The sequence below is a fragment of the Clupea harengus genome, chromosome 8 (genome assembly GCF_900700415.2).
Source record: "Clupea harengus chromosome 8, Ch_v2.0.2, whole genome shotgun sequence".
Lineage (NCBI taxonomy): Eukaryota > Metazoa > Chordata > Actinopteri > Clupeiformes > Clupeidae > Clupea > Clupea harengus.
In genome coordinates, this window is record NC_045159.1 from 73,851 (window position 1) to 85,083 (window position 11,233).

Consider the following 11,233-nt stretch of genomic DNA (forward strand, 5'->3'; position numbering starts at 1 on the left):
AGTGTTAGTGTTAGTGTTGGGGTTAATAATTGTGGCACACATGTTTTGGAGAAAGATATTTATTTAATGTCAAAACATTCGATAATTTTACTTCATGAAAAGGTAAGATTTTTGTGAATATTTTGAGTGAAAGACCAAGAAGATAAACAGCAAAGACATATTTTTTCATAGCCTGTTTTGCTCATATTCACTAAGGGTGCCAATAATTGTGGAGGGCACTGTATTTGCTGATTGGGTATGACACTCATTCCTGAGACACTCACACCTCCATCACATTTTGAAGACTCCAACTTCAGTGGTTTGACTTAATGTAGGTTAACATTTTATGCTCAGATTCCTGATGAACATATTGTGATTATCCCATTACAATGATGACCGTATAAAAGTATATTCTTTATTTAGCCTATTTGAGGAACAAATCTTACATTTGATGGTGGATTTGATGATTTATTAATAATACAGCCTTAATAACAACCTGTTTATTTGCTGGGATCTAACTTCATAAATTATATCCTTTAGTGGTATTCTTGAACACTGCATGGTCTGGGTATCATCAGGGATGGATTAACGAACGGTCCTACCGGGCCCAGGCCCAGGGGCCCATGAGCTCAGGGGGCCCCTAGGCCAGAGCCTCTGCGTGAAGTCGCTGTTATGTATCTCTTATTTGTGGTTGAAAAAGGTGTATTTTATTCATTTGCTAATGGCTTTAATTCAGTGTACCTGTGCTGTGTTAGAAAAAGCTAGATTACTGTGACAGTGATCATGCATGACTTTTTTGGGACTGCCAAGGATACCCTATGCCATATGGGGCGCCGTTTGTAAAATGTTGCACGTTCGAAAATCCTGCTCAGTTTTGCTACATTTAGCATTTTCATATGGAACAAAAAGCACGACAATATTCGAATGTCACTTTTTCAAGCATTTAGAGAGAAATTCATGTAAATTCATGCGATAACTTTTCCAAGGATATTTTTTGGCAGTAACACAAAGTTGTTGAATAATATAAATGTTTCATCTAAATGTAAATGTTAAATATAAATGTAAATGTTAAATGTAAATGTAAATGTTAAATATAAACGTAAATGTTCAATGTTATATATAAATGTTAAATGTAAATGTTAAATGTAAATGCTAAATGTAAATGTTAAATGTAAATGTTACATTTAAATGTAAATGTTAAATGTAAATGTAAATGTTAAATGTTCAGTCTACATGTCAGATTTGAAGACTGAACCTTACAATATTTACGGTAATTGGCTTTCATAGTTTTCACGTCACGTCAGAATTACCAGCTTGCGGGCAAGAAAATACACTCCACAGCTGTCTACCACTGGAATTTATACTGGAACTGACCATCTTTCATTCAAGATTATTTAATATATCCGCTTTAAAATTGTCTGACATAGGTAGTAAAATGCCAGACAGTTGTTGCTCGGTTGGCTGTTCAAATCGGCGGGGAGACAAGCCCGGCTGTTTCCAGCTGATTGTAGACGTCTTCTGGGTCAACTTTTCTCAGGCGGGCAGTAAACTAGCCTTCATTTTGGAGCTTGCAATAAAAGCATTAACCCTGTTTTGGTCGCCTCATTCATCAGAATAACTACCTAAAACGGGAATAGATCAAGAAATAAAGTCAAGAAACAAAGCATCAACACGATTAAAATTGGATTACCCGGTTTCTGCTCTGAGATTGCGACAAGTACCTAAGCAACTAGGCTAGGCTACTGTATTTTGTCATCCAACTGGTAATACTACAATGCCAGTAGAAAATACTTGGGAAGATAATTTCAGTTGTCATTCGCCAGACCAGGTGGTTGTACTTGTGTTAACCAGGAAATTGTGTAAAATGATAAAGAACAGTGTTGGGTAGGCTAAAGGTTGCTAGCTAACAGCATGTAGCTCGCTAGCTGGTAGCTAGCTATTAAATGGCAATCATCTTTGCTCTGATAATGAAGATGTTTATTAGTTTTCACCTTCCAGACGACATCGTTATTAACCCATCCCCTTCTGAAAATTAAATTACTATCTGTGCTTTTGGTAGGCTTTCAGTTTTTGAGGTGTGTAGGGGGACGGAATTTTCTATTAGATATATGTAAATATCTCCAAACTGGAGCTCAGGCAGGGACTTCTACGACGTTACAGAAATACAAATATCAGCGGGTGCAGTAAAGGGATCACAGGTTCCCAAAATGTAATTTTTTTCTAGATATCTCTGTCTGGCTATTGTGGTATGATCTGTGTTTGATGGCGATCGTAATTGAGTAGGTTGCACTGCTCGACGATGTCCACTGTTGGTCGACACATTTTGCCCACAAGGTATCCCAGGTAGTGTTACTGAAAGCTATGAATTACCGTAAATATTCTAATGTTCTGTCGTCAAGTTCATGAACGGGGCAGTGATACCCATGGACGGATTAAGAAACCACGGGCCCCTGGGCCTGGACATGCTGAAGACCCCCCCCCCCTCCGCGAAAAAAAAATTGTCGGTGAGGTGTGCACTGCCCCGCTATTGTTTCTGACATTACATGTGACAGGGCAACAGCCGAGTGATTCTTTTCCAAATTGAAACTGATTAAGACCTACCTGAGGGGCAGCATGGGGCAGGAGAGGCTGAATGGGCTGGCTATCCTGTCCATTGAAAAATCAGATCATGCATCACCACTTTTATGTTTGAAAGGCGTCGTTTAGCAGGTGTAACCTACTGTGCCTGCTTGTAGGTCTTGACTGTCAGATTCTGCGCCTAAACTAGCTATATCGTATCGTCTCATCACATGATCAAATAGAGACTTTGGATCAAATAGAGACATTGGACAAGATAGGCTACATATTACCCAGCAATCATCATTGCATATCTGTACATGACAAAAATAACAAAGAAAATAAGAAATTATTCATTTAATTGAATCAGTTTTTTAATAGTTTCTATAGTGTATGTACGATAAGCATATCTTTTTGTTATAGATTGCTACTGACGATTTCCCCCTAAAAATGATGAAAACCATGACAAAGACAGGTTTGCCATTTTGAGGGAATATATAGCATAGGGCAGTGGTCATCAAACTTTTTTGGCCAAAGATCACGACCTCTGCCTTGGTGACAGGCAAGATCTACCTATTGAGGCGTTGAGAGAAAAAGACTGTCCAGACTCCAGACTCTACTTACAACTTAACTTTTTATTTAACCTAATTGTAATTGAATGAAATTAAATGTTACGAATGGGTGGTGATGTGCAGGACTCAAACGCACGACTCAGAACACATACAGTAGATTGAAGAATAAACGTTTACTAGCAGGGTTCGGTGTTGCCACTCTTCAGAGGAGAATCAAGGAGATGCACATCTTGCAATTGGCTACCTTATAGATAGTTTTTCTAATGATTGAATGCACCTTTCTATGGAATTGAAAGCTTAACAAGCTAATCAGACTAATTATGTGTTGCAATTATTCAGTATTGAGTAGTTACAGGTATTCAAATCATGAAAATGATTAGGGTGCCTAAATATTTGCACAGCCTATTTTTCACATTTTATTTCATTTCACACAATTAAATACTGCTACACTAAATATCTTTGTCTGGAAAACACCCCAGTACTCAGTGTTAACTAGAAAATGAATAATATACCACTATGATCTTTTTATGGTGAAGACAGAGTAAATTATCATGCAGCCTCAGAGGGGTGCCAACATTTTTAATACGACAGTATGCGTGCATATTAATATTTTGAAAACCAACGCGGTAATTTTAATGAAGTGGGAGTGGCCGATAACTAACATAAGCGCAAACGTACTCACCTTTAACATTAATATTAATATTTAGAAACGCGTTGCCGTGTTAAACTAGTCGTAGAAGTTAAAATAGACAAATATCTGTCTGGAAAACCGTTCGTTTGGGTAAGCTAATACATAACGTCAATCTATAAATAGACTTAGGATATTGTTTTTTTTAACAAACTGGCCGATAACCAACATAACAACGACATCCAAGAGAGCTCGAGGATGTTATGCACGCGAGTTGAGCCTAGTTGCGAGCTGTCAGACGAGCTGTCAGAATGTTGGAAATCTCTCTACATTGGGCAGACATTCTGCAACTTTACCCAATATGACTGAACATGTTGAGCTCTTCCGACAGTACCCGACAATGACCAACAAACACCAACTGCTGGCGCACGCTGACCCAACTGTTGGTGTTTGTTGGCGTTTGTTGGAGAATGTTGGCGTTTGTCGGGGCTGTGTGCAAGCTGCTTTAGAAGGGGCATTTAGTGGGAAGGGCTACATTAGTGAGAAATCGTTGGTGATTACGTTCACATCAACTCTACGGACATCCTCGGATTTAAATAGCTGGCGTTCATGAATCTTTTCTGACGTTGGTCTTCCGAAGTCCGTAAGAAAACATTTCAGAAGACACTTCAGAAAATGTTTTTTTTTTTTTTCTGTATTTAAAAAAATTATAATTTTGGAGATCGACAGGGAAGGTCTTCGAGATCGACACGTCGATCGCGATCGACGGGTTGGCGACCTCTGGCATTATGGGGCGCCGTTTGTAAAATGTTGCACGTTCGAAAATCCTGCTCAGTTTTGCTACATTTAGCATTTTCATATGGAACAAAAAGCAAGACAATATTCGAATGTCACTTTTTCAAGCATTTAGAGAGAAATTCATGTAAATTCATGCGATAACTTTTCCAAGGATATTTTTTGGCAGTAACACAAAATTGTTCAATAATATAAATATTTCATCTAAATGTTAATGTTAAATGTTAAATGTAAATGTTAAATATAAATGTAAATGTTAAATGTAAATGTTAAATATAAACGTAAATGTTCGATGTTATATATAAATGTTAAATATAAGTGTTAAATGTAAATGTTAAATGTAAATACAAATATCAAATGCTAAATGTAAATGTTAAATGTAAATGTTAAATGTAAATGTAAATGTAAATGTTAAATGTAAATGTAAATGTTCAGTCTACATGTCAGACTTGACGACAGAACATTAGAATATTTACGGTAATTCATAGCTTTCAGTAACACTACCTGGGATACCTTGTGGGCAAAATGTGCCTTGTCCAATGTCTCTATTTGATCCAAAGTCTCTATTTGATCATGTGATGAGACGATACGATATAGCTAGTTTAGGCGCAGAATCTGACAGTCAAGACCTACAAGCAGGCACAGTAGGTTACACCTGCTAAACGACGCCTTTCAAACATAAAAGTGGTGATGCATGATCTGATTTTTCAATGGACAGGATAGCCAGCCCATTCAGCCTCTCCTGCCCCATGCTGCCCCTCAGGTAGGTCTTAATCAGTTTCAATTTGGAAAAGAATCACTCGGCTGTTGCCCTGTCACATGTAATGTCAGAAACAATAGCGGGGCAGTGCACACCTCACCGACAATTTTTTTTTTTCGCGGAGGGGGGGGGGGGGGGGGTCTTCAGCATGTCCAGGCCCAGGGGCCCGTGGTTTCTTAATCCGTCCATGGGTATCACTGCCCCGTTCATGAACTTGACGACAGAACATTAGAATATTTACGGTAATTCATAGCTTTCAGTAACACTACCTGGGATACCTTGTGGGCAAAATGTGTCGACCAACAGTGGACATCGTCGAGCAGTGCAACCTACTCAATTACGATCGCCATCAAACACAGATCATACCACAATAGCCAGACAGAGATATCTAGAAAAAAATTACATTTTGGGAACCTGTGATCCCTTTACTGCACCCGCTGATATTTGTATTTCTGTAACGTCGTAGAAGTCCCTGCCTGAGCTCCAGTTTGGAGATATTTACATATATCTAATAGAAAATCCGTCCCCCTACACACCTCAAAAACTGAAAGCCTACCAAAAGCACAGATAGTAATTTAATTTTCAGAAGGGGATGGGTTAATAACGATGTCGTCTGGAAGGTGAAAACTAATAAACATCTTCATTATCAGAGCAAAGATGATTGCCATTTAATAGCTAGCTACCAGCTAGCGAGCTACATGCTGTTAGCTAGCAACCTTTAGCCTACCCAACACTGTTCTTTATCATTTTACACAATTTCCTGGTTAACACAAGTACAACCACCTGGTCTGGCGAATGACAACTGAAATTATCTTCCCAAGTATTTTCTACTGGCATTGTAGTATTACCAGTTGGATGACAAAATACAGTAGCCTAGCCTAGTTGCTTAGGTACTTGTCGCAATCTCAGAGCAGAAACCGGGTAATCCAATTTTAATCGTGTTGATGCTTTGTTTCTTGACTTTATTTCTTGATCTATTCCCGTTTTAGGTAGTTATTCTGATGAATGAGGCGACCAAAACAGGGTTAATGCTTTTATTGCAAGCTCCAAAATGAAGGCTAGTTTACTGCCCGCCTGAGAAAAGTTGACCCAGAAGACGTCTACAATCAGCTGGAAACAGCCGGGCTTGTCTCCCCGCCGATTTGAACAGCCAACCGAGCAACAACTGTCTGGCATTTTACTACCTATGTCAGACAATTTTAAAGCGGATATATTAAATAATCTTGAATGAAAGATGGTCAGTTCCAGTATAAATTCCAGTGGTAGACAGCTGTGGAGTGTATTTTCTTGCCCGCAAGCTGGTAATTCTGACGTGACGTGAAAACTATGAAAGCCAATTACCGTAAATATTGTAAGGTTCAGTCTTCAAATCTGACATGTAGACTGAACATTTAACATTTACATTTACATTTAACATTTACATTTAAATGTACCATTTACATTTAACATTTACATTTAACATTTACATTTAGCATTTACATTTAACATTTACATTTAACATTTATATATAACATTGAACATTTACGTTTATATTTAACATTTACATTTACATTTAACATTTACATTTATATTTAACATTTACATTTAGATGAAACATTTATATTATTCAACAACTTTGTGTTACTGCCAAAAAATATCCTTGGAAAAGTTATCGCATGAATTTACATGAATTTCTCTCTAAATGCTTGAAAAAGTGACATTCGAATATTGTCGTGCTTTTTGTTCCATATGAAAATGCTAAATGTAGCAAAACTGAGCAGGATTTTCGAACGTGCAACATTTTACAAACGGCGCCCCATATGGCATAGGGTATCCTTGGCAGTCCCAAAAAAGTCATGCATGATCACTGTCACAGTAATCTAGCTTTTTCTAACACAGCACAGGTACACTGAATTAAAGCCATTAGCAAATGAATAAAATACACCTTTTTCAACCACAAATAAGAGATACATAACAGCGACTTCACGCAGAGGCTCTGGCCTAGGGGCCCCCTGAGCTCATGGGCCCCTGGGCCTGGGCCCGGTAGGCCCGTTCGTTAATCCATCCCTGTCTGCAGGGATGCAAACAGCGCGCTTTTCGGCGCCTCCCGCTTTTTTCACGTCAGTTTGGGTGACTTGTGTGAATCGTGCAGATCCGAAGAGTTTTTTTTATCAACAGTAATTCTGGATTGCCTCCACCAACAAGTAAATAAGAAATAAGCAAATCAGCAGCAATTATTTCCCAACTCCTCGAAAGCTGTTGCAATGGAGATTTAACGTTACTTTCTGTTTGAAGATAAGGTAGGAGATAGTGTGGAAGAATGGGTTACTTGAAATTGGACGACTTTAAATTAATATACGAAATTGAACAACATAAACACCTATACAGTTAAAATAAATCAACAAGGATAGCAAAACCGATTGATAAGCATAGAATGAGAACGGCAGAAATCCAGGCAGGACGTCAGAAGACCAGACAGATCAGTGACACAAACTGTGACAATAGGACTGTAGAAGAGGACTAGGGAGGAGTCCTTTATTCTCTTTGTGTACTAACCGAGCTTTGCCTTTAGGCTGTGGTCCAAATGCTCAGGAGATATCCCTATTCACATTTTCCCTTCCCCTTTCCTTTTCCCCCTTGATGATTAAATATTTCTTAGACTATAACGTTTTGTGTTGCGTGGTTTATGAGTCTACCATCGACTCCATACAAGGTGAATAACGTTGATTAAACTTGACAGAGAAACGGGTAATGAGGCATCAACAAAGCATAGCATAGCTAACAGTAGGCAAGCCTATATAGTACAAACTACGGCTTGTTAGAGAACTAAAACTATTTACACCATCACTCACGTATGAAAAAGACGGTTTAGAAAATAAACACGTTTTAAAACGGCCTTATACTGATCAAATTATTACTTACAACTAGGGCTGTCAATAGATTTAAAAAAATTAACTAATTAATCGCACATTTTGAAATGAATTAATCGCAATTAATCGTGATTAAAAGTTTTTTTTTCTTCTTAAGACTAAATCTTAAGAACGGTAAATCGTAAGAATTTCCCCTGAAGCAATTCGAATCACCTCAATCAGCCCACTGTCCTCAACTATGTTGATGGGCCGACAGTCACCGGCAACCCAAATGGCAACCTTTTCACGGACTGGTCTAGTTATTTTCCTAGAGAAGTCATGGAGTGTGGGTTGGCGATCATCTAACTTGGGACTGCTTTCTGTCGGGTGCTTTGCATTAAGGTGATAACTTCAAGACGAGCTGCTTCTGTGATAGCTAAATTCAGCTTGACAATTGCTACATACAACTTTATTTTTGTCGATTGTTCCGTCATTTTGGCTCTTAAACAGAGACTTTCCACCCAACAATCTCTCAGCTCTCTCCATCTTCAACTACCGCAGTGGTTCTCAAACTTTTTCTGTCATTCCCCACTTTGAACAAGGGGGGCTATTCAAGCCCCACCTGTCCCTCATCGCTCCCATAAAATGGTAGGCCAAGCCCCCTACTTACGGGCTACATTGCCCGAGGGGACACAGGTTCAAGTCTGGCCTGATGTCATTTTCCAATCCTCTCCCCACCTATTCTCCGCCTCGCTTCCTGTCATAACTTCATGTCCTATCCAAAAAAAAGGCATAAAAAAAAAAAAAAATTATTATTATTATTATTTTTTTTTAAATGCGTTAATTGCGTTAAAATATTTTATCGCGTTAATCGCGGCCCCATTAATCGCATAGATTAACGCGTTAACGCTGACAGCCCTACTTACAACACGTCTCTGTTTCAATGGGTTGAAGCTGTTGCGGCAGCAGTGAAATATGTCAATATGAACTACACCTGAGTAATGGGTGTCAATGTGGCTGCATCTGATTGGTTAATAATGTTCTTACGCCAGTATTACATCGTGTTATTGGTTGCACTGATTTAGTAGGCAACTGTGTTTGCCGGTGAGTTTAACAATTTGTTATACCATGGTTTTGACTAAATGTGCAACGATCTGAGCTGACAACAACTGGTTTATCGTTAGAAATAACATAATGACCTCAACTGGAAAAAATCTAGGTTGTCGCAATTTAAATTACAAAGTTGAACAGATACGGGGCTTCGGCCCACCACCTACACAGGCTGTTTTTTTTCCGTTATATGTGAAGGCTGAGATATTCATAACGTTTTATTCAGTCTTACTGGTGGTCCTTTTGTAATACCAACAGGTGCACTTCCTTGTGGATAAGTAAAGCCTATGTACTGTTCCCGCTACATGTTTAGCATAACATAGCATAACTAGCTATGTTTCTAGATAACTGTCTAGCAGCTGTTGCCTTTCCCACGAGACGAACATTTAAATGATGTCAAAGTAAAAGTCCAATTTCGTTTCCATAACAACAATACAAGCAATATACATTTGCTGACCTGAATAAGCAGAGGGCAGAACAGCATATTTGGCTACATTTTTGTAGTCCCGTTAATCTTTTGTTTGGCATGTTGGTGAGGTTATTTAGAGGACCATTTCTCAATGGGTTTGTTCCTTAATGAATGTTTGTTTATTAATAACTTATTTTTCAACAAATAACTCAATTATAATTACAAGGAAATTCGCAACTCTATCGCAACTTCCACTTGCTCCCGCAATTGCATCGCAACAAACACCTAAAAAATACCACAACTTTTTGGAAAAGCTCCCGCGAAATCAGAAATTTTAGGCCGCAACTATCACAAAAAAGGACAGCGAAATCCTGGGGGGACTGCATTGTGAAGTGGTGGGCCCATGTCATGAGTGTGGGGAAATATCCAGCTCGGAGTATGGCTGCAGTGCTACATGTGAAAGTGCAGAGAAGGCCAAGACTACTGCTCTGGCCAAAGAGAGGCAGACACGTCTCAAACATGTTAAGAAAATGAATGCAGCCAGACGGAAGGCCCTGCATACGTTGCAGGAGGTGGCCAGGAAGAAGAATTTTCAGAATTTCATTTTACTCTATGTGCCTATAGGGGTGGGCCGGGGATGTCGGGGGGTTGGTGGCAATGTAAGTATATGGATATTTGCCGCGGGGCGAGGGCTTCAATTACCTCTCTTTTTTGACCATACATGTGTTTGCATCCCTGTGTGTGAAAAACACTGATCTAGATCAGTCGTTCTCAAAGTGTGGTCCGCCAGTCCCCCGTAATGGTCCGCGACGGCCAAACGTAAATTATTGCTACATTTCTAACATACACTGTGTGGGGCAGTAGCTGCACTGAACACAGCAGGAAAGCACTGCAACGCATAGTGAACACAGCTGGTAAGATCATTGGTGCCCCACTCCCTTCCTTGCAAGACATATACACCACCCGCCTCACCCGGAAAGCTACCTCGATTGCGAGTGACAGCAGCCACCCCGCACACAGTCTGTTCAGCCTCCTTCCCTCTGGAAGAAGGTATAGGAGCCTCCGTTGCCGCACCACCAGACTCAGAAATAGCTTCATACACCAAGCTGTCAGGAAGCTAAATTCTCTCCCCTCACTCCCCCCAGCCATATCGGTCAGTCTGACATGAGGCTGAAATCCCCCCCCCCCCCTAAAAGAACTCAGGACTCTGCAACAAAACTGTCTCTTGCACTTTTATCACTTACGTTCACCATAACCACTTACTGTTATACTTGCACTGCTAATGTAACAAATACATCTTACAGGATGTCTTTTTTTGTTGCCATTACCAAATTGCCTTTTTTGCACTACCATAACCTCACTTGAAAGAAAACTTATGCTGCTGTACGTGTATCTGTATGTTTATATCTATATGTATATCTATACGTATGTAGGACATGTCTTGTCTTATCTGTTGTTGTGTCTGTGCACTTTATATGTTTCACCGTGGGAGAGTGGGAAACGTCCTTTCGATTCCTTTGTATGTCTTGACTTGCAAAGTAATTGACAATAAAGCTACTTTGACTTTGACAACTCAGAACGAAGAGAACACAGTCA